We start from the raw sequence: 20,974 nt of genomic DNA, 5'->3' as shown, positions 1-20,974 counted from the left end.
GAAAAGAAGGGAAATCAAAATGGTAGAAGAAGTACTTAGAGGTTCTATACAAGGGCGTTGTTTTTGAGGGCAATATTACGAATTCTCTACAAACGAATGGAAAAACTGGTAGAAGCCAACCTCAGGGAAGATCAGTTGGATTCCGTAGAAATGTTGGAACGCGCGAGGCAATACTGACCCTACGACTTATCTTAGAAGATAGGTTAAGGAAAGGAAAATCTACGTTTCTAGCATTTGTAGATTTAGAGAAAGCGTTTGTCAATACTGACTGGAATACTCTCTTTCAAACTGTGAAGGTGGCAGGGGTAAAAATATAGGGAGCGAAATGCTACAGAAACCAGATGGCACTTTAAAAGAGTCGAGGGGCACGATAGGGAAGCAGTGTTTCAGAAGAGAGTGTGACAGGGTTGTAGCCTATCCCCGATGTTATTCAATCTGTATATTGAACACGCAGTAAAGTAAACAAAAGAAAAATTTGGTGTAGGAATTGAAGTCCATGGAGAAGAAGTAAAAACTATGAGGTTCGTTGACGACATTGAAATTCTGTCAGAGACAGCAAAGGACCTGGAAGAGCAGCTGAACGGAATGCACAGTGTCTCTAAATGATGGTATAAGATGAACATCAACAAAAGCAAAACGAGGATAATGGAATGTAGTCGAATTAAATCAAGTGATGCTGAGTGAATTAGTTTAGGAAATGAGACACGTAAAGTAGTAGATGAGTTTTCCTATTTGGGAAGCAAAATATCTGACGACTGTTTTAGAGGGGGGTATATAAAATGTAGACGGGCTATGGCAAGGAAAGCATTTCTGAAGAAGAGAAATTTGTTAACATCGAGTATAGATTTACGTGTCAGGAAGTTATTTCAGTAAAGTATTTGTATGGAGTGTAGCCATGTATGAAAGTGAAATATGGACGATAACTAGTTTAGACAAGAAGAGAATAGAAGCTTTCGCATTGTGGTGCTACAGAAGAATGCTGCAGATTGTATGGGTAGATCACGTAACTAATTAGGAGATATTGAATAGAGTTGGGGAGGAGAGGAATTTTTGGCACAGCTTGACTAGAAGAAGGGATCGGTTGGTAGGATACATTCTAAAGCATCAAGGGATCACCAATTTAGTATTGGAGGGAAGCGTGGAGGGTAAACAGCGTAGAGGGAGACCAAGAGGTGAATACATTAAGCAGATTCAGAAGGTTGTAGGTTGCAGTAGCTATTCAGACATGAAGAGGCTTGCACGGGATAGATTACCATGGATAGCTGCATGAAACCAGTCTCTGGACTGAAGATCACAACAACAATAACAACAATCTGGCTGCTTGTAGATCTATCATAGAACAGTTAGCTACTGACACCGCGATTGGATTTAGTTTTCAAAACATTCCATGGATTTTTTTCTTCTTTAGTGTATGATGAGTGGCATTCATAACTTGTCGAAATTTATCCCAGCACCTAATTTAAGTTTAGCATCCATTATTTTATCAGCTGCAAATGCTGCATTACATTGTCTTATACCAATGTCTTTCCTTGCACGAATTTGCTTAGATCTACCAGCTATAATTTGTCCTGCAGTATGACATTCTGCCATATCATCGTATGCAATGTAGTGCTCTTTGCAAACCTCATCGTTCATATTAATAACATCATTTCCATGTGCTAGTGTTTTCCATTTCTGTTCCCAATCCACAATTGCTTTATCTAGGAATGTGTAAGTCTACAGGCAACTTCTCGAGACCTACCATATACGATGCACATCTTGACTGGCAAGTTATGCTACTGCATGGCTGGAGGATTTGCACATTCAGATGTTGTACGATACAGGAAATCCAAGCCACTTAACAAAAATCTTATTCCTCATCATCTTATTCCTCCTCTAAGAGAAACACATTTGGTTCACGGCTTTCCTGTAACTCTCCCGTGTAAAAACTACCTGTTATTTCACTAACGCCATCATCCTTTACGATGTCAGTTCTAGGGTTTGCTCATTACAGTTTGCAAACTGCAAATATGTCTATTGACCAGTTCCGTAAGTATGATTTCTCAAACGCATTCTTGTATTTTGAAATATGTACTAAATCAGGTACATTAAATTTCTGCTTGCAGGTATCCACCATCTTAATATGATTGTATGCTGTACATAGAAGCTATCATAAACGTCAATTGTTTTCGTTTTTATGGATCGATATATGGTTCCATTTATACTGCCCAATTATTTGATCTGCGACGATCAAAATGCATCCACATACGGTCTTTTATCACTCTGTTATAATTTTCCAAAACACATGCCTTCATCTGGGAGAATGTTGAGTGTATTCTGTACACAACGTCATTACCGTCTTGAAATATCTGTTATAAAACTTATGACCATAATCAGGCAATTTACAGGACATTGATTTGTCCCCATCACCAGCAAATGTTCAGTCTAACCCTTCCCCATCTTTGTTTTAAGAGGTAAGTCCTAGGTGAGCACTAAAATATATATGAAACCTACATTTTCTCATGAATATTGTCTCATATGCACAAGATCTGCTTGTCATAAATCATTCAAACCTCGAATTAGAATGGGCCAGCGCTGGAATGCTTTCGCACAGGTTTGTGGAGTTCTTGAACTGCGGTCTCCATAATTATTCAGTAATGCATATTTCTTAAAACTTTGAAATGAGTGATACAATTTCATTCCTGTGAACTATATGGCTGGCAGTGGTTGACGCATTAGCAGTTGTAGCTGTTCTATTATTTCGTTGAGATCCAGCGCGGTGCAGACAATGGAAATTTGAACAGCCGTGTGTCCTGCTCCGATGTATCTGGCGGAACTGTGGTTCAACAACTGGTGTTGCAGACAACAGAAACACAAATAGTTGTGTGTCATGATCCGATATATCCAGTAGTGCAGATTTCTATTCCAGTGCATCAGGGAACCACTGCAGTGTGGGAGAATTAAAAGAAAACACATAGCTACAAAAACAAAGTGAACAATAACGAAGAACAAGAGGAGTTAATATTTGCATTTGGGTACGTGTGTCATTTTTTTCTCCCTGGAGGTGAAGGCAGATCTCTGCTGACGCATCATGATGATCAGCCTTCCACTACATCTTACAGAGCATGAGTGACGAGTCAATTTGATGCTTAGCATGTCTGGATGAGTACTGCAGCACAATGATAATTAGAAAAACTATCCACCTTCTTAGATTGTGACATTGTAGGGATGATCTTGGATGGACTTATATGACAATTCATGTGGCAGTCATTTTTCTGACCCTCTGATCTGCCAGCTTATATCTGCCATATTTGCCCATGACATGACAGTGTTGGCCATATTGGATCCGCCATCTTGGATAATAAGTTATGCTAAGTGGGTATTAAATTATCCTGGATCATTTTGTATACTTAAGGCAAAGAATAAATTATGTTAATTCACAGAAAGCAAAGAACAAGTTATGGTAATTCAGAGACAAGTGCCAGGCAGTTATGCTAATTCCACCACTTGTACATATTGCAAGCACACCTCACGCACACGTGAATGCCACCTCTGTCAGTTCAGAGTGGCCTAAGCTGCCAGAGATAGCGGTGTGCTTGTTTGAGTGAATGAATTTTTGTGTGTTTCCTTTCCAGATGAAGACGTGAGTAGCATTCTATCTTTTCCTTATTCTGTTGATATTTTAACCTGGAGTTTCCATATCCTACAGACTTTAATTATCTAGTAAATATTTCACGCTATGAGTTTATCTTCTGTAAAACTTTAATGTATATTGCCAATATAAGAACACTCCTGTCAGCAGCAAGATTGACTTAAATGTATTAGCCATATCTGGAATATTAGTACCGTAATACAATGCATCTCGGGGCAAAGTTCGTAATGTAGCAAAGTGTGATATCTATCATATTCATATTCTTTGTTGTCATATCCAGCGCTTACCTTCTATGAATAAGTGTAAAACAAAATGCAGTTATATACTATGTGTAGTTGTGTGCATTATCTTATAATATACTCAGTATGTGAATGAATTTGCTATCGATATGACTATGGAGTGTACTGTAAGCACCCAAAACACAAAAACCTTTCCACGTGATAAAAGTTTCGACCGATAGCAAAAATTCCGTCATTTTCGCGATCACTGTCGCCACCACAGTGTCTAACTACACTTGGTCAACGATATATTTTCTCTATAACACCTTCATCTAATGATGAGCCTGCAGTGGCTCGAAAACATGTTAAGATATAATAAATCTTATAGGTAATTAAAAAAAGGAACTGGTTGCACATTTATTCCCAAATAAATCGCAAATTTAAATCAAAGTGGCAGTCCATCATCCATAATGGATATATGGAAAGTAGAGAAATTTTTTGACCGTTTGTCATTGCAACATTCGAGTCTTAAATGTCAAATAGGAGTCAGTGTACAAGCCTGACAAGTTAAGGAAAGAAAGGGAAATTACAATGAAGAAACATTATGGTCAGTAATACAATCACTGGATGGAACAAGATAGTTGGGAAGATCATATTAAGTTGCAAAGAAATCTGACTTAAAATGCAGGAAGTTTTCCATCCATGAGACTGTAACAAAGACAAACAATCAACGCCTGTAAGCAGCTAAAGGTCTGATTTCATTGTAATTTCAAACCATTGTTTGGTGAAACTTCGTTGTTTTCATTTTACTATCATAATTTTTTCAAGTCTAAGACAAGAAAATGTTATGTTTTATATCTCAGCTATTTCATTCACAAAGTGGGCAGATCACTTCTATCTACAAAAAGTTTGAATAAATCATTGACATCATTAACATAAATATCACCTGTTCGTTTTCTTGTACACATGAAATTCTTGTTTTATGAAAAGACTTAAACCTTGTAGTAATTGTTACAATTCTGTCATTTAATTTCTGTAATTTACAGCTAAAAGTGGTTCTAACGATGTACAACATTGCATAAAGCCAATGTTCAAGAAAAGCTAAATACAATTTATGTTGCACAAAAATATGCTCCTCTGGATACAAAATATTTACTGCTATAGTCAGCCTTTTTCTCATCATTATTATTATGAATTTCTTGTTTAATATAAATAATCTGAAGAATATATAAGTGACAGTTAAGCTACATATGAAAATTTGTAGAATGTCGTAATTCCTTCAATTCCAGTTCAATGAAAGGTTTAGTTAGTTTTGCATTGGAATATTCAAGATAGTGAATTTGATTCCAGGTTTAGGCACAAAGTATTTTACTTTCTAAATTTGATCTTAAACGACACATACCCTATAACAACAGCTATTTTAATATATAAAATAAAATTATTGTTCATAAATACTCATTAAGAGTAATTAATAATCAGTTTAAAATAAATCATTTGTTGCAGAACAGAAATAATTACAAAATTTATCAGTGTGGAGAAGTTGAACATACATATCAGATTTAGTAAGAGGGTCCAGTTGTAATATTTTAAATGCACTATCAATGACAAGTGTTTCATTGTACTCACGTTTCTAGTATTAATCTTAAATAAATGCACATACTTTCTGTAAGATCTACTGTTTGACTGTTGTATAACAAATACGAATTCGGACACCACGTCATACTGTGCAGAAATCAGAAAATTAAGATGAGTTCCATGTAGACTCAGAACCGATCTCGGGTACTCTTACACAAAACTCTGCCTGCTGCACTAGCTGGGTAGCACTGCTACACACTACTGAATGAAGATACTTAATAGGCCATGCGATTATAGTGTTGCCAAACTGCCATTCTTTGACTTCTGTATTCTACCGAAAATATTTATGGAACGACATTGTGTTACAGACATTTTTTGTATTGTTACTGTAACGTCAGAGTGTTCGAGTTTTGAATCATCCTCTACTTGGCAGGAGCGCACAAAATTTTTGTAGGGTTATGTAGCAATTTGGATGCTTTTATGTACCCATATTTTGCTCCCAAGTCAATACGTACTTGGACCAGATCAGAAAAGTGAAGACCAATTGCAGTAATAAACAGCCACATGTCGCCTGCACTCATATTGACACAATCGTCCTCTAACAATCCCGGCTTTTGGAGTCGTGACTTTATTTCCTCATTTGGCGTCTACTTTGAGGGAAGATACAGTAGCTGACACATGATGTCATAAATCGAAGTGAGGTACGAGCGATCAGATGCTCCTATCCAGTCACAGCAGTGGTGGAAAATTGCGCTTAGTGAATCGACTTGTGACTTAATGGCTGTTGTAAGAGAATATTGAGGGATTACCCTCTGGCCTGCGCTCCAAAACGCAAAGCTTCGTTTATTATTTATTACTAAAGTAACATTCTGATTTTGTTTATAACAATATACGAGAACCTCTTAATGCTGTGCTGTATCACATAAACCAGAACATCACTGCATTATCAACTTTAAGAGAACACGAGAGTAACTAGGACCAACGGAATCACTTCGTTTGTCATCGGCTTCGTGCCGAATGACCGACTAGCGAGGACGCGAGTGATTCACATCAAACAGTTCAGTTGCTAGCGTAGGGGCCAAACAGTTAAGTAGTATTCTAAATATACATCTATAGTTACGTACTTATTTCGAGTGCCTTAGTATCCTTCCTGTGAATCTCAATCTGGCATCTGCTTTTCCTATTATTTGTTTTATGTGATCACTCCACTTAATGTCGCTCTGGATAGTTACTCCTAGATATTTTACGGTAAATACTGTTTCCAGCAATCTGTGTTGTTGTACAGCAGTAGGTTCCTTTTACTATCTATGCGCAATGTTACATTCATTTACGTTCAGGATCAACTGCCAGAGCCTGCACCATTCATCAGTCCTCTGCGGGTGATTCTGCAAGTCGATACCCGCTTCTGGCGTAGAAGCTTTCCTAAAGACAACCGCTTCATCTTCGAACAGTCTTGAAGTGCTTCCGACGCTTTCTACAAGGTTATTTATATATAATGTAAACAGTAAAGGCCCTATCACACTTCCTTTGGGAAATATGGAAATTACCTTTACGTCTGTTGATTTTGTCAAGTATTCAATCCAGTCGCAAATCTGGTCCGATACTAGATAAGCCGTATTTCTTCACTAAACGGCAATGGGTGACAGTTTCAAACGTCCTCCTGTAGTCAAGCAACACGGCATCAACATGAGCTCCATTATCTATAGCGCTATGGATAATATGGAGGAACAGAGCGAGCTGAGTTTCGCAAGATCTTTGGTTCCGTTACATTTATGGAGGAGATTTTCGTTTCTCAAAAATGTCAGAGTGCGTGAGCACAAAACATGTAACTCTGTAATAGACTTACATCAAACGACGTAGGCCTATAATTACGTAAATATGTCCTACGACCCTTCTTTTCTAGTACCCTTCCTTGCTACAGCGAACTGCAATAAACTGCTATTAGAAGGGGAGCAAGTTCTTTCACATAATCTTTGTAGAACCTTATAGTTATCTGGCACTGACGCCTTTCTACTACCAAGCGATTGTAGTTGCTTTCCTATCCCGCGATGGGTTATCTCTGTATCTGCTATTTCGACTATTGTGCGACGTTTCAAAGGAGGGACCGTGTTATAATCTGCCGCGGTGAAACAACTTCCAAATACCGAATTCAGTATTTCGAACTTCTCTCTGTTATCTTCGGTTTCGATGCAAGTGTGGTCACTGAGTGAATTACTAGATGATTTCAAACCGCTTACTAATTTTACGTAAGGCCGAAACCTCTTACGTCTTTTACTCAGACCTGTTGACCAAATTTTACTTCTCTCATTGCTCTCCTTGCACCTACTTTGCTAGGAAATCCAAGACGTTGCCGTCACAGATTTGTTCTGTCTGCTCGAAGTGATTTTTGGAGAAGACATTCAGAATAATGTCACACGAATCCTTGTTTCTGGCAGCAGTTTTGATACCATCACTCTCCCAATTTATACCTAATACGCTGAGGCCACGACCCCGCCCCCCATTTCAACAGTGCGCTCAGGAAAATTATTAAAGATATTCTGTAATTGTCTCTGAAGCTCACTGACCCTACAGGTTCTGATCCAGGCGGTCTGTATAACCATCCGATTAAAATTTTTGACCGACCTTTGATACTTTATTTCATACAATTCAATTCACATTCGGAATCTCTAATAACCTCGCTAGACATTATCGAGTTCTTTACTGGAATAAATACCCCGCCACCATTGGCGGCTAACCTATTCTTACGATAAATATTCGATTCTGAACTTAGGATTTCGTTGCTATTAACTTCCAGTTTTAATCACCTTGCTGCTCCTGATACTGTCTCGCATTATAACCTCCAACAAGCGAAACTAATTCTGGGACCTTTCCTTAGACGCTCCCTCAGTTTACTAATATGGCGTTAACCTTTTCTGTATCCAATCTGCGTGGACTAGCATTCTCTGAGAACACTGTGTCTGTTTTAACTTCTGATCCCAAGGGGGGAGGGAGGTGGAGGGAGGGAGGGGGAGGGCATTCCATAAAAAAAAAAAAGGAAACGAAAAAAAAGACATGTGCGCTAAACACGCTCTCCGTTAATCTAGTAGCCATTTCTTTCGTGTAGAACAAGATTGACCTGTTCAGGGGAACTACAATTATGCGTTCGATTGAGTATGTCGAGAAACTCGCATTCGAAAGCGTTGCATAGTTGTGTTGGCCTCTGATTTAGACCTTCTACTCTGCTCCAGACCAAAGGACCGTAATCGACCCTGTGTACGACGCTAAAATTAGCTTAGCTTGCACCCCGCGTGCGACGCTAGTTGCCTTCACCATATCAGCCATCCGCCGAAATGGGCAGAGGATGGCCTGAGAACCCAAGTAGCATGCGTCATTCGTGCCAACACGTGCCACTATTTGTAGACAGGTGCACCCAGAGCGCTCGATAGCCGTCGCCAGGGCCTCCTCCATGTGATGGACGAGACCCCCCGGGAAACATACCAAATACACACTGCCATTCTTCCCGCCTTGCATGCTGTTTCCCTGAGGGGCTCCAGTAGTCTACTCGCCTATCATTACAGCTCCCAATGACTCTGCACTTGTCCGGCAAGGGCTGGAAAACCGGCCACTGGCTCAACAGGAGGGAATCCCATACTGCCTCAAGTATTATCAACACTGGGTAGTACCTCGTACCTGTTAGGGTATAAGGAACCAGCCGTGTAGCAAGTTCCCTCTTTCACGTTCCGCCCCGTGAAACGTGAACCCACCACTGTCTGACACTCACTCTCGAGAGAGGACAGACCAGTCTGATGTTGCGCATCGGAAGAAGAAGCGCCAACTAGGTCACCAAAAAGTGTTTCTGGTCTTGTCCCCAGTGCCCTGATGTTGCTGCAACTTTGAGCATTGGCCAGAAGAAGCTTGTCGACCATAGCCAAGACGGTTTCCAGCTGTTTAAAGGCAGCATCCAATTCGTCATGTGTTCGTTCACGAGCACTGTCCATAGTCACACCGTGCTGTGTAAATAAATTCAATAAGATCTCAAAAAAAAAAAAAAAAAAAAAATACAAGCGAAGTTGTCAGGAATTGTCTGGGAATTCACGAATGCAAAATATAACGAGGAGAATAAATAAACACTAAAATCTGCTCTTCATAGTTCACACTGTACCCTAAGGTCACAAGATCCGCAAGCTCTTAAAAATGTAAGGTGGCGTGGTCTCCTGGCCTTCATTTCTTACGTATTCCGTCCTCACAATCGTATTCTGCACATCAAGATGCTTCATTCGAACCCAAACTCGATAAGGTAGAGTCAATTTAGTATGAATTCGTGTAAGCGATATGCAAATCTAATAAGTAAATCGTAAGTGCACACCGAGGTTGGAAAAGTCGAGACTGGAGTACACAACATGACAGCCACAGGAATTTTCGTTCTAAAGAGGCAACCAGCCCTCTGGGAGGCCCGTCCCTTCAGAGGGGTGGGTCGGCGTACACCTACTTTGACCAGAGCGAACGCCCAAAGAGAGGACAGCTTTTGCCAGAGCGAAGGGGTAAATGACCTCCGTGTTCGACTTAAAAGCAAATTCCGCTACACTGTGTGGGAGTGCCCAGAAGACGCATTTTTTGACGGACCAACTGTGTAGTTATGGAGTTCTCACAGGAGGACAGAACACGCCTAACGGAGATGCTACATATTTCCGCATTGGTCGACTTAAACGAAACGTCATTCTCCTGATTAAAAGAGCAACGCTGGTTGGTTGGTTTGTGGGATTAAAGGGACCAGACTGCAACGGTCATCGGTCCCTTGTTCCAAAACTTAAAAACTACCACACAGAGTAAAAAACGGATAATAGAGACAACAGACAACACAGGACAAGAAAAACTCAGACAAAGAACAGACATAACAAATTAAAATCACACAGAGTGTGGCAGTGGTTGGCCGACCGTAGAATAAAAAGGGAAAAGCCAACCACCGAGAACACATTAAAAACTCAGTTTAAAACCGTAGGCCAAAGGCCAGAATCAACACAAAACAATGAAATAAAACAAACACTCATATTAAATGATATAAACCCCCTGCCCGAATAAAACGTAAAACTAAGCCAGCCATAGCAGGGTCATCAGTTAAAAGGACATGGAGCGCATCAGACAATCATGGCCAATGAAGTGGTAATGCCATCGGTCCTTCATTATTCCCGAAAAATTTCAAAAAGAATACGATCACGTCTGATCTGGACCAGATATCGTACCGTTGATAAATAGACCATAACTGCAGTTAATCAGTGTTGCGTGCACATAACAACAAATGAAGGACCTACAGTAACCTCTGTATTCCAGTTCTACGGCACAAGTTTCGTACGAAATGGACAGTACAACTAAATAACGTGGGGGCTCACCTACTTGTATAATACAGGGTGTATCAAAAAGAATCCCCCGATTTTTAAAAATCATAATTATTATGTTATTTGAGATACGTGCGTGAACAACGTACTGTTGGAAAGAGCAGTCTCTTGAGTTTTACATGGTTCCCACTAGGTAGCAGAAGTGTGCGCCCACTTCATTTCTAGTAAAAATGGTGTCGGGACAACAGAAAGCGTTTTGTTTTCGACGTTTTGCCCAGTCCAGGTCAGTAATGATTGTTCAGCGTGACTTTCGCACTATGTATGGTGTGGATACTCCTACAGCGCAGACCACTAGGCGATGGCATAAACAATTCCAAGAAACAGGTTGTTTGTGTAAAGGCAAAACGCCGGGCCGTCTCCTAGTGTCTGTCACAGACGTCGAACGCATCCGCCATAGTTTCACAAGGAGTCCGCAGAAACGAGTTCGCCGTGCAGCTCGACAGCTCAATATGCCCTCGATGTCCGCCTAGCGTATGTTGCGTCGACGTTTGCACATAAAACCATACAAAATTCAGCTACTACTAGCTCTTCGTGAAGGTGACAAACAACAACGTGTGGAGTTCTGCAATTTCGTTCTTGGCAAGATGGAAGATGGCAGTTTTCTTTCGCACTTAGTGTTTACTGAGGAGGCAACATTCCATTTAAATGGAAGGGTGAACCGTCATAATGAGAGAATATGGAGTACGGAACAATCACATGAAGTAGTGTAACATGAGAGGGAATCTCCAAAATTTAATGTGTTTTGTGCCGTTTCACAGCAAAAGGTGTATAGTTCACTTTTCTTTGCCGAGAACCATGTTACAGGAAGCACATATCTCGATATGCTTGAGAACTTTCTTTTCCCACAGTTAGAGACTGATTCGAACAACTTCATTCACCAACAGGATGGGGCACCGCCACTGGCACCTGGAAATGCGGGAATTTTTAATTCAAAGGATTACTGAACTATGGTTAGGTCGCACTGGAACAAATGATTCACCCTTACATCAGTGGTCTCCAAGGTCACCGGACCTGACTGTACGTCATTATTTCTTGCGCGGAATTATCTCCCTCCGTTACCAACAACAAAGAATTAACTGAGACATCGTGTAACAGCAGTTGTGGAAGCTGTAGCTCAAGGCGTGCTCGCTGCAGTGTGGGAAGAATTTGAATACTGCACTGACATGTGCCGTGCATCTCAAGGGAGGCATATTGAACACCTATGAAAAGGTATGAAAAAAACTTTTTGAGTTTCTTGGTCATAAAAACAAAATTCATTATATATATTTATTAATTTCAGACATGTAGACGTGCAAAATCGGATGATTCTTTTTGATACACCCTGTATAACATTCGTATGCTAACATGAAAAAAGAGAACTCCTCACTAACAGATAGCTAAACAGTAAAGCTATGTTAACATATGCTGCATAAATTCATGTCAGAAATCTATATACAGATGTTAGACACGACTCGTGTCCTATGTGTTTGTTTATTTACAGAACGATTTGGTGTTTGATGATTCAGTACTTCTCTAACATAACATCTGACTAACCTCTCTGGAGGGGTCAGATCGCTTTGTCCTGAGGTAGAAGTAGGATGGCAGATTAAAAGGTTCATATGTACGACGTATGTTATTCAATCTGTATATTGAGCAAGCAGTAAAGGAAACAAAAGAAAAATTCGGAGTAGGAATTAAAATCCATGGAGAACAAATAAGAACTTCGAGGTTCACCGATGACATTGTAATTCTGTCAGACACAGCAAAGGACCTGGAAGAGCAGCTGAACGGAATGGACAGTGTCTTGAAAGGAGGATATAAGATGAACATCAACAAAAGCAAAACGAGGGTAATGGAATGTAGTCAAATTCGATCAGGTGATGCTGAGGGAATTAGATTAGGAAATGAGACTCTTAAAGTAGTAAATGAGTTTTGCTATTTGGGGAGCTAAATAACTGATGATGATGGAAGTAGAGAGGATATAAAATGTAGAGCAGCAATGGCAAGGAAAGCGTTTCTGAAGAAGAGAAATTTGTTAACATCGAGTATAGATTTAAGTGTCAGGAAGTCGTTTCTGAAAGTATTTGTATGGAGTGTAGCCGTGTATGGAAGTAAAACGTGGACGATAAATAGTTTGGACAAGAACGGAATAGAAGCTTCCGAAATGTAATGCTACAGAAGAATGCTGAAGATTAGATGGGTAGATCACATAACTAATGAGGAGACAAGAGAAAATTGTGGCATAACTTGACTAGAAGAAGGGATCGGTTGGTAGGGTATATTCTGAGGCATCAAGGGATCACCACTTTAGCATTCGAGGGCAGCGTGGAGGGTAAAATGGTTCAAATGGCTCTGAGCACTATGGGACTCAACTGCTGTGGTCATCAGTCCCCTAGAACTTAGAACTACTTAAACCTAACTAACCTAAGGACATCACACACACCCATGCCCGAGGCAGGATTCGAACCTGCGACCGTAGCAGCAGCGCAGCTCCGGACTGGAGCGCCTAGAACCGCACGGCCACCGCGGCCGGCGTGGAGGGTAAAAATCGTAGAGGGAGACCAAGAGATGAATACATTAAACAGATTCAGAAGGATGTAGGTTGCAGTAGGTACTAGGAGATGAAGAAGCTTACACAGGATACAGCTGCATCAAACCAGAGTCTGGACTTAACACCACAACAACAACAACATGTACGACATCAAATTTACAATCGTAATAGTTGATTAGCCCAGGCCTTTCCTCAAAAATAGCACTGTATTCGGTGTGAACACTTTGTTGATCGACCCGCTGATGGCCACATGGCATTCCCCTCCCCATAACATGCGATACGTGAGTTGAACCGACTTGTTGCTATATAGTGGCGGTGCATGCATTGACATTTCTATTTCCACTAACGTGGCTTCCTACGCTAGGCGCGTTGTCTGCACTGGAAACAGACATATCAGCGTCCAACAGTTTCAAGTTATTCTTGAGTTCTGAAATTTTGTGGCACATGGACTGCATCTACCAATGTAAACTGTCCGTCTAATCGTCGTGCCCGGTTTTTTAAGTTTCTCTAATGTATTTCCAGGAATGGAAATAATAACACAGAAATGCACGCCTGTGTCCTGTAAATGTTTTTAGAGCTTCGTTCCGACTTCGGTGTTAATTTTTTTCTTTGTTGTATAGTCCATTGGATAATTTGTTCACTTATTTCTCTGCTCTGTTCTTTGATCCAGTTGGACATTCCTAAATACATCAAGGAACTTGCTCCTCAAACTTCCCACCAATGCGTTTCTCTGTCTTGCCCGAAATGCCATAAATTCATCGAGACAAAGTTTTAACTCTTTCGTTGGTTTTTGTAATTATTGCTCTGTTCTCTTCTGTGATCCAGTTGGACATTTCTAAATGTATCAAGGAAACTTGTTCCTCAAACTTCCCATCAATGCGTCTCTCTCTCTCTCTTGCCCGAAACGCCATCCATTTATCGAGATAAAGTTTTTAACCCTTTCGTTGATTTTTTCTGTTCCATAGCTAAGTGGTTCTGCGTAGTTATGACTTGATCAATTTTTTATACAATGGCCGCGGGAAAAAAATCGCAACACCTAGATGTACTTGTATAACAAAAACGAAAGTTGGTGGGCGTGTTTCTAGATCTGAAAGATGAAGTTTGTTGAAATGTCGCACCAGTCGCTAGCAGCGCCACTTTGGGGATGCAAGCAGGTTTGCTTTAAATATACACTGTGACGGTCGTGAGCGTTAGTTATCTTTGACAGTGGATGTGGTGAGGTGATGTCAGAATGCCTTTAAGGCGGCAGAAACGCCATTTTCAACACCTCACTTAGCTTGAGCGAGATCGTATAATAGGACGGCGAAGATCTGGATGTTCTTTCTGCGATACTGCACGAAGACTTGGCAGGAAGATAGCTACTGTACATGAATGATGGCAGCGAAGGTCACGAGAATGTACAGTCGCAAGAACACCATGTGGCACTACTGAGAGGGAAGACCATAGTGTTCGACGTATGGCTCTGGCAGATCGTACTGCGTCTGCAGAATGAATATGAGCAGCAGTTCACACCACACACAACTAATTGTTACAAATCGGTTAATCATAGGACATCCCCGAGTCAGACGCCCTGTAGCGTGCATTCCACTGACCCCAAACCATCGCCATTTGCGACTTCAGTGGTGTCAAGCGAGAGCCCACTGGATGCCACCTTGGAGGTCTGTTATGTTTTCTGATGAAAGCTGTTTCTGTCTCGGTGCCAGTGATGGCCGTGTGTTCGTTAGGAGGCAAGTTGAGGGCCTGCAACCAACCTGTTTGCATACTAGGCACACTGCAACTGCACCTGGAGTTTATGGACTTAGGTGCGATTTCGTACGACAGCATAAATAGTCTCGCCGCTATCCCACACACCCTGACTGCAAATTTTTACGTCAATACACTGATTCGTCCTGTTGTGGTACCATTCAAGAATAGTATTCCAGGGGGCGTTTTCGAACAGGATAACACTCGCCCACATACCGCATGCTCTGCGAAGTGCTGACATGATGCGTTGGCCTCCTCGATCATCAGACCTGTCTCCTATCGAGCACATATCGGAATCATCGGACGGCAAGTCCAGCGTCACCCACAATTTGCATTAACCGTCCCTGTATTGATCGAACAAGTGCAACAGGCATGGAACTCCATATCAAAAAAATGACATCCAGCACCAGCACAACACAATGCAAGCACTTTTGCATGCTTTCATTCAATATTATGGTGGTTACACCGATTATTAATGTACCAGCACGTCACACTTGCAGTGCCGTATCTGTGATCCTGCAATTTAGTCACTTAAATATGTAATCTATAAACCATTATTGCTGGATTTTCATTATTCTACATAAATTATTATTTGGTGTCGCGATTTTTTCCGTCACTGCATTTTCGATTCTATCGTAATATCCTTTCCATTGATAGAACCTATTAAGTGAATCTTTTCTGCAATGGAATCGATTCTTCTAACCTTTTCCATAATGTGAATTTGTTGGGAATAGCATCTATTGTGTTAACTTCTTCTGGAATGCTGGCTTATTTGGTGCTCATACGAGTTTGTTTTTGGGTCATACACGTTTGGTCTTGGCTCATACAAATCACATCACTTACAACTGCCTCTAAATTGGCTAAAACCATTTTTTGTTCAGTAAGCTGCACAGGTGCGCTTTCAAGCTTAACTTCAGATTCGGGAGCTGGTGAAACCTCATCATCCAACCTGGATGCAGCACGGCTGTGTGAATCCATTTCAAAATTAGTATAGTCGACAATTCACAAAAACAATTAATTAATTAATTAATCATTCTCTGCTATTTACTGTACTCCACGAGTCTAAATGCAACAAAGACGGCCATGAAGGATAGTTACATACAGAAATGGTTGACGAATTAATAAACACAATCTCATACTGCTATGTATAACAATGAAATGTGTACGCTATGTGTACTCTACGTGCTCTAAATAGCCAAACTAAACTCGCAGAATACGGTTGCCATATCTAGCTGGGACCTCATCGGGACACTCTGAGATGGGGATATAGAAATGAAGTAAAAAATGTATTTAATTTCATTACTTCTTATTTAGAACACATTTACATGGTACTAGTTGCGGCAGAAGTAGGTGGAACACCATATTTTTCGGAAGACTTAGCCTTTTTTCCCTTTTACGTAGCCTATTTATAAAACTCCATGCAAGTCGGCTTGTAGTTAGACTGGCACTGACGGAATGATTCCATACTTCCTAGCAGCAGTCGATTTCTTTCGTAAGTCCACTTGGTTGACATCAGCGACAATACTCTTCTCACAATGGCGTTGTGTGCAGGAAAAGAAAACAAGTACTCGCATGTTTTTAGCAGTTGGCATTTGCGTTCAGGAGTTTCGATTTACTTGAGAAAGTAAATTCACTTTTTTTCCACGGAGTGTTTAGACTTTCATTCTTACGAGTCACGCTTTGTTTTTAAAAAGCTCTCCAGATACATATACTGAAAACCATTGTCACCTGAAATCTTCACACCATTTCTTCAGGAATATAATAATGTTTTCAATCATCACCCAATCAGCGGTTTCAGATAGCCTCGTACAATCAAATACTTAATATTTATTAAAAGAAATAGCCCATTTCTCTAAGTAATCAAATGCCATGGTATAGAAAGCCATTCTCTCTTCCTCAAACTTCGTAATCAAACAAATTATTTCTTGATTACGGTTCCTCATTCTTTAATTCGTTCAAATTCATCTTGGTTTGCATGCTTGGTTTGAGTGTCGATTAACATAATTCTTATTTCAGTTATCGAGACTTTATACTTCTCCACGCTTTTTATATATGTATTTTTTTTTTCAAACAGAGCTAAGGTGGATTGCAGAAACAGGAAGTAACTTTCACTGATCGGACAGGTGCAAAACTCTGGAATTATTGTAGGTGGCCAGCCTTCGACGTTAAAAAATGGTTCTAATGGAATCCAGAGCTTAAGAATTCTCTCAACTGTAGGCATTAATGACAGTCATCTTGTTTTTGAGTGTGACAGAAGGGTCTAATGACCGACATCAACGTATAACCAGAACTCTTTCAGTTCCCTGTCCATACTGTGTATATAGAAAAGTAATCAAATATTTTCGTGATGGTTATTTCAACGTCGACAGTTGAGAATCCAGCAGCGCTTGATGTAGTATAGTGCAGAAATCGGCGGGGCATCCAATTCCTTCTACATTTTTCCTAGTTCTTGTTTGATTTTCTGAAACACATTCCGCTGGGCGCATCGAAGTTGGCGTTGGTATTGTCTCCACAAAAAGCGATTAATTTATCTAATGGAAAATGCAGTTGTCATTAAAGTGTTTAGACATAACTTTGCAATTGTCTCCGATGTTTCGTTATTCAGCGAATCAAACTTCAACAGCTTCTGTTGCATTCCGTCAGTTCTAAACGAAACATCTTTTCACCCTTGTGGTTCAATGCGTCGGTGCCTATGCCATAAAATGAAACTTCTTGCAATTTTTTCTGCATTCTGACTCGGAGTGTGGCGCGAGAAATTTTTAACAATCGCTGTAGCTTTGGTCCTAGCTGTAGACTGCTTTGCGACGACTTTGGAGTCAGGATACAATGTGCCATTCAGTTTTATGATACTCTCAAGAGAACTGAAGGATTGATGACGTTTGACAACTTTATAAACTGTTGTTAGTTTTGCAGCAGCAACGAGCAATTCACCCTGAGTATCTTCTTTAATCAAGCATGTAGAAATAGGCTTTGTTGCCGATGCTTCCGCGAATCTATTTGTATGATTCTTCGTAGGAATGTTATGCCTCACATATACCTTACTGCCGTAAGTTAGTGAAATGAAACAGCTACAAATCTCACACAACGCTACCTGATACGTACGTCATTTCTTCACAAAAGGCCACTCTTTTGTGTAACCATGCGAAAAGTGACACTTCCTCTTTCTATCCTTAGGAATTTCCGTAAGCTATGATAAGTTGATTAGATGGTAAACAGTCGACAATAAAGTTTAATGATCAAATTACACTTCACTATACACTTCACGTCCTATACACCACCCAGCAAACACTTCAAACATTACTGACTTGCACTCGTCAATTCCGATCCATACAAAGGACGTTCTCGGCAACGACACATGTTAAAATCCTTACCTGCGCATGGCCCATACCCACAACTTACGCTATACTGGTCGGTGATGCTATCCTTTATTCTCCTTTTTTGTGTCTTCCCTTTTCCCTTATGGCCCATCCTACCTTTCTCCAGAATGCTTTCTATAGCTACACAAGATTTGGTACGTAGTATATCCGCAACAAAAAGACATAAAATTTCGAAACCAGTCGTGGTTTAAATAAATATTGGTACAATTAAATTAAATTTCCATCTTCAGGTGTATGCAGTTATAGTATTTGGTAACACATAACATGCGGGCGGGCCAGTCAGTGCAAGAGTTCCAACTATTGCATTTTGGTGGAAAGTATCCGCCTGTGGGTAGCCACGCGGTAGAAACGCGAAACACCACTCCGTGGAGGGCTACATCGGATGTCCGCAAGCGCTACGGTGTACAATCAAGCAAACTGCCGTCAGCTGACTTGCTTGTATTGACCAACCAAGTGCATCAAACATGAACTGCATCTCACAAACAGACATCCGGCAACTGTACAACACAATGCACGACTTTTACATGCTTGCGTTCAACATTACGGCGGCTACACCTGTTGTTAATACACCAGCATTTCACATGTGCAGTGGCGTGTTTCGCGCTTACATTAGTCTGTGATCTTGCATTGTCAATCACTTAAATATGTTACCTAGAAAAATGTGTTCCCGAAATTTGGTTATTCTACATTAATTATTTTTTGGTGTTGCAGGTTTTTTTGTTTTTGTTTTTTACCGTCAGCGTATATCATGAACCACATGGCAGATACTGTGTTGAATTCATTGTTGTTTTACCTGATGTACCTTTGTGTCTAACGTAACTGACTTTGTCCATTAGGTCCCCACGTGTTGCCGGCCGCGGTGGCTGAGCGGTTCTAGGCTCTTCAGTCCGGAACCGCGCGAGTGCTGCGGTCGCAGGTTCGAATACTGCCTTGGGCATGGATGTGTGTGATGTCCTTAGGTTAGTTAGTAGTTCTAAGTTCTAGGGTACATATGACCTCAGTTGTTAAGCCCCATAGTGCTCATAGCCATTTGAACCATGCCCACGTGTTCTTGATTTCGTAGTTTCTAGTTAATTTCGCTCTGCAAGTGGTAGAGCGTGAAATTATGCATCCAATGAATACCCGTGTACGCAGACTATTTTCTTTCGTTAACTATTTTCGATTCATAACAAAATTTTTGCTACCACCTTGTTATAACAGTTTGTAGTTTTTTATGTTTTGCTTTATAGTTGTTTTTCTTTCTCTGTTTATCATTTGCAACCACTCAGAGCTTAATGTAGAAAAATTATTTACATCGAGTATGTGTGATGTGGGATGTTATGGTTAGGCCTAACATTAATTAGTTCTACTTGAAAGGTTGTGTGTATGTGCATGTGTGTTGCGTAAGTGTGTGTGTGTGTGTGTGTGTGTGTGTGTGTGTGTGTGTGTGTGTCTGTGGTTCACTTACTTTTTCTGGTTTCTCCATTATCTTCCCTGTGAAAAACTGCACTTTTTAAAATTTTACCGTTACTGTTTACAAACTACCAAAACAAGGTGACTGAAGGTTGAACAATTGAATATGTTCCGGGCAGGGATTTTGAATAATTTTTTCTGAAACTGTACGTATGTATGTGTTTATATTTATGGGTTAGTGTTGTTTGTCAATTCTTTGAGTCCTAAGAACAAAGTTCGTTTTCCGAGAGCTATGTATTCGTTTCTTTATTTCTCTTCCATCGACTATGGTTTTTCCGTATTTGATAGTTTTCCTCAGTTACTAGTTTCTTTGAGAGGTGGGGGGGGGGGGAGAGTTCGGGGGGGGTCTGTTGCTACACTTAAGAATTTTTAACCCAGTGCTGATGTCTATTGGACTGTGTTCCACGTCCATAAGATATTCAGCGAATGTAGAATGACAATTGGTACTTTTCAGTGCTCTTCTATGCTCTGTGCACCAAACATTGAAATTTCTGTTTCTATGTCCAATGTACAATGATTTGATGTCCTGATATGCCAGTAGATAAACACCAAATGTGTTTTGTTTGTGTTTGTACTAGTCGCCCTTAGTTTTCTCTGTATTCCGTAGCCTATTTTTAATCTTTGTTTCTTAAATATGTTGCCTTTGCTGTGGACCACTATGTCGTTTAAGTGAGTGAGTAACAACTGTTTTTGTAGGTGTTTCTTGTTCATGTGTTCTTGTGTGTGTGTGTGTGTGTGTGTGTGTGTGTGTGTGTGTGTGTGTGTGTGTGTGTGTGTGTGTGTGTGTGTGTATGCTGAGTGTTTACAGTTTGTGCATCTGTGTTTGTATGTTGGTGATGATGTATTTGTGCTTGTGTACTAGATGTCCCTCTCATTCCTGTTTTAATATTGTGATTCTGTTTGTTTACAATATTTGTGTCTATTCACTCTCCACAGCTATTTGTTTGATTATCTGTAATTCACATTTGTTGTTGTTTTCACAAAGTGGAGTTTATTCAGTCTGTGCAACATGTATTGGAAACTGGCTTGTTCATGTGCAACTGGGTGGTTTGAATTTTTGTGGATAGCTGTGTTGG

Source organism: Schistocerca piceifrons, chromosome 8, assembly GCF_021461385.2.
Source record: "Schistocerca piceifrons isolate TAMUIC-IGC-003096 chromosome 8, iqSchPice1.1, whole genome shotgun sequence".
In the NCBI taxonomy this organism is placed as follows: domain Eukaryota; kingdom Metazoa; phylum Arthropoda; class Insecta; order Orthoptera; family Acrididae; genus Schistocerca; species Schistocerca piceifrons.
This window is presented reverse-complemented; position numbering follows the sequence as displayed.